Source organism: Ambystoma mexicanum, chromosome 13, assembly GCF_040938575.1.
Source record: "Ambystoma mexicanum isolate Mex_15411 chromosome 13, UKY_AmexF1_1, whole genome shotgun sequence".
Classification (NCBI taxonomy): domain Eukaryota; kingdom Metazoa; phylum Chordata; class Amphibia; order Caudata; family Ambystomatidae; genus Ambystoma; species Ambystoma mexicanum.
In genome coordinates this window covers 819,967,591-819,972,177 of record NC_090938.1, presented here as the reverse complement: position 1 = coordinate 819,972,177, position 4,587 = coordinate 819,967,591, and positions in this window count along the sequence as shown.

The window sequence follows — 4,587 nt, the reverse complement described above, 5'->3', positions numbered from 1 at the left end:
TCTGAGGACGAGTTCACCTCCCCAGAGATGGTGTACCTTTATCTGCCAGCAGCAGGAAGCGTGCATAGCGACAGCGCTGTATATAATGCAGCTGGCTTCTGAGGATGAGTTCACCTCCCCAGAGATGGTGTACCTTTATCTGCCAGCAGCAGGAATCTTGCATAGTGACGGCGCTGTATATAATGCAGCTGGCTTCTGAGGACGAGTTCCCCTCCCAGAGATGGTGTACCTTTATCTTCCAGCAGCAGGAAGCGTGCATAGCGACGGCGCTGTATATAATGCAGCTGGCTTCTGAGGACGAGTTCACCTCCCCAGGGATGGTGTACCTTTATCTGCCGGCAGCAGGAATCATGCATAGTGACGGCGCTGTATATAATGCAGCTGGCTTCTGAGGACGAGTTCACCTCTCCAGAAATGGTGTACCTTTATCTACCTGCAGCAGGAAGCGTGCATAGTGACAGCGCTGTATATAATGCAGCTGGCTTCTGAGGATGAGTTCACCTCCCCTAGAGGTGGTGTACCTTTATAATAATAATAATAATAATAATAATAATTAGGCTTTTATATAGCGCTACAAACCCTCAGGTATCTGAGCGCTGCTTATTATTACCCACGGTGTGTGGTGCTCATTTATCGACCTCGGAAGGATGAAAGGCTGAGTTTGGCCCCGCCGGGATTCGAACCTGCGTTAACAGGCTCTGCACGGGTGTCAAAGCGGGCGCTCTACTCGCTGTGCCACTTGACCGGCTTCCAGCAGCAGGAAGCGTGCATAGCGACGGCGCTGTATATAATGCAGCTGGCTTCTGAGGACGAGTTCACCTCCCCAGGGATGGTGTACCTTTATCTGCGAGCAGCAGGATTCTTGCATAGCGACAGCGCTGTATATAATGCAGCTGGCTTCTGAGGACGAGTTCCCCTCCCCAGAGGTGGTGTACCTTTATCTGCCAGCAGCAGGAAGCGTGCATAGAGACGTCGCTGTATATAATGCAGCTGGCTTTTGAGGACGAGTTCACCTCCCCAGAGATGGTGACCTTTATCTGCCGGCAGCAGGAATCGTGCATAGTGACGGCGCTGTATATAATGCTGCTGGCATCTGAGGATGAGTTCCCCTCCCCAGGGATGGTGTACCTTTATCTGCGAGCAGCAGGAATCTTGCATAGCGACAGCGCTGTATATAATGCAGCTGGCTTCTGAGGACGAGTTCACCTCCCCAGAGATGGGGGGTACCTTTATCTGCCAGCAGCAGGAAGCGTGCATAGAGACGGCGCTGTATATAATGCAGCTGACTTTTGAGGACGAGTTCAACTCCCCAGAGATGGTGTACCTTTATCTGCCAGCAGCAGGAAGCGTGCATAGCGACGGCGCTGTATATAATGCAGCTGGCTTCTGAGGACGAGTTCACCTCCCCAGGGATGGTGTACCTTTATCTGCGAGCAGCAGGATTCTTGCATAGCGACAGCGCTGTATATAATGCAGCTGGCTTCTGAGGACGAGTTCACCTCCCCAGAGATGGTGTACCTTTATCTGCCAGCAGCAGGAAGCGTGCATAGCGACGGCGCTGTATATAATGCAGCTGGCTTCTGAGGACGAGTTCACCTCCCCAGAGATGGTGTACCTTTATCTGCCAGCAGCAGGAATCTTGCATAGCGACAGCGCTGTATTTAATGCAGCTGGCTTCTGAGGACGAGTTCACCTCCCCAGAGATGGTGTACCTTTATCTGCCAGCAGCAGGAATCGTGCATAGTGACAGCGCTGTATATAATGCAGCTTGCTTCTGAGGACGAGTTCACCTCCCCAGAGGTTGTGTACCTTTATCTGCCAGCAGCAGTAATCGTGCATAGTGACATCGCTGTATATAATGCAGCTGGCTTCTGAGGACGAGTTCACCTCCCAGAGATGTTGTACCTTTATCTGCCTGCAGCAGGAAGCGTGCATAGTGACAGCGCTGTATATAATGCAGTTGGCTTCCGAGGACGAGTTCACCTCCCCAGAGGTGGTGTACCTTTATCTGACAGCAGCAGGAATCGTGCATAGTGACTGTGCTGTATATAATGCAGCTGGCTTCTGAGGACGAGTTCCCCTCCCCAGAGGTGGTGTACCTTTATCTGCCAGCAGCAGGAAGCGTGCATAGAGACGGCACTGTATATAATGCAGCTGGCTTTTGAGGACGAGTTCACCTCCCCAGAGATGGTGTACCTTTATCTGCCAGCAGCAGGAAGCATGCATAGCGACGGCGCTGTATATAATGCAGCTGGCTTTTGAGGACGAATTCACCTCCCCAGAGATGGTGTACCTTTATCTGCCAGCAGCAGGAATCGTGCATAGTGACAGCGCTGTATATAATGCACCTGGCTTCTGAGGACGAGTTCACCTCCCCAGAGATGGGGGGTACCTTTATCTGCCAGCAGCAGGAAGCGTGCATAGAGACGGCGCTGTATATAATGCAGCTGGCTTTTGAGGACAAGTTCACCTCCCCAGAGATGGTGTACCTTTATCTGCCAGCAGCAGGAAGCGTGCATAGCGCCGGTGCTGTATATAATGCAGCTGGCTTTTGAGGACGAGTTCACCTCCCCAGAGATGGTGTACCTTTATCTGCCAGCAGCAGGAATCGTGCATAGTGACAGCGCTGTATATAATGCAGCTGGCTTCTGAGGACGAGTTCACCTCCCCAGAGATGGTGTACCTTTATCTGCCAGCAGCAGGAATCGTGCATAGCGACAGCGCTGTATATAATGCAGCTGGCTTCTGAGGACGAGTTCACCTCCCCAGGGATGGTGTACCTTTATCTGCGAGCAGCAGGATTCTTGCATAGCGACAGCGCTGTATATAATGCAGCTGGCTTCTGAGGACGAGTTCACCTCCCCAGAGATGGTGTACCTTTATCTGCCAGCAGCAGGAATCGTGCATAGTGACAGCGGTGTATATAATGCAGCTTGCTTCTGAGGACGAGTTCACCTCCCCAGAGGTTGTGTACCTTTATCTGCCAGCAGCAGTAATCGTGCATAGTGACATCGCTGTATATAATGCAGCTGGCTTCTGAGGACGAGGTCACCTCCCCAGAGATGGTGTACCTTTATCTGCCTGCAGCAGGAAGCGTGCATAGTGACAGCGCTGTATATAATGCAGTTGGCTTCCGAGGAAGAGTTCACCTCCCCAGGGATGGTGTACCTTTATCTGCGAGCAGCAGGATTCTTGCATAGCGACAGCGCTGTATATAATGCAGCTGGCTTCTGAGGACGAGTTCCCCTCCCCAGAGGTGGTGTACGTTTATCTGCCAGCAGCAGGAAGCGTGCATAGAGACGTCGCTGTATATAATGCAGCTGGCTTTTGAGGACGAGTTCACCTCCCCAGAGATGGTGACCTTTATCTGCCGGCAGCAGGAATTGTGCATAGCGACAGCGCTGTATATAATGCACCTTGCTTCTGAGGACGAGTTCACCTCCCCAGAGATGGGGGGTACCTTTATCTGCCAGCAGCAGGAAGTGTGCATAGAGACGGCGCTGTATATAATGCAGCTGACTTTTGAGGACGAGTTCACCTCCCCAGAGATGGTGTACCTTTATCTGCCAGCAGCAGGAAGCGTGCATAGCGACGGCGCAGTATATAATGCAGCTGGCTTCTGAGGACGAGTTCACCTCCCCAGAGGTTGTGTACCTTTATCTGCCAGCAGCAGTAATAGTGCATAGTGACATCGCTGTATATAATGCAGCTGGCTTCTGAGGACAAGTTCACCTCCCCAGAGATGGTGTACCTTTATCTGCCAGCAGCAGGAATCTTGCATAGCGACAGCGCTGTATTTAATGCAGCTGGCTTCTGAGGACGAGTTCACCTCCCCAGAGATGGTGTACCTTTATCTGCCAGCAGCAGGAATCGTGCATAGTGACAGCGCTGTATATAATGCAGCTTGCTTCTGAGGACGAGTTCACCTCCCCAGAGGTTGTGTACCTTTATCTGCCAGCAGCAGTAATCGTGCATAGTGACATCGCAGTATATAATGCAGCTGGCTTCTGAGGACGAGTTCACCTCCCAGAGATGGTGTACCTTTATCTGCCTGCAGCAGGAAGCGTGCCTAGTGACAGTGCTGTATATAATGCAGTTGGCTTCCGAGGATGAGTTCACCTCCCCAGAGGTGGTGTACCTTTATCTGACAGCAGCAGGAATCGTGCATAGTGACTGTGCTGTATATAATGCAGCTGGCTTCTGAGGACGAGTTCACCACCCCAGAGGTTGTGTACCTTTATCTGCCTGCAGCAGGAAGCGTGCATAGTGACTGCGCTGTATATAATGCAGCTGGCTTCTGAGGACGAGTTTCCCTCCCCAGAGGTGGTGTACCTTTATCTGCCAGCAGCAGGAAGTGTGCATAGAGACGGCACTGTATATAATGCAGCTGGCTTTTGAGGACGAGTTCACCTCCCCAGAGATGGTGTACCTTTATCTGCCAGCAGCAGGAAGCATGCATAGCGACGGCGCTGTATATAATGCAGCTGGCTTTTGAGGACGAATTCACCTCTCCAGAGATGGTGTACCTTTATCTGCCAGCAGCAGGAATCGTGCATAGTGACAGCGCTGTATATAAGGCACCTGGCT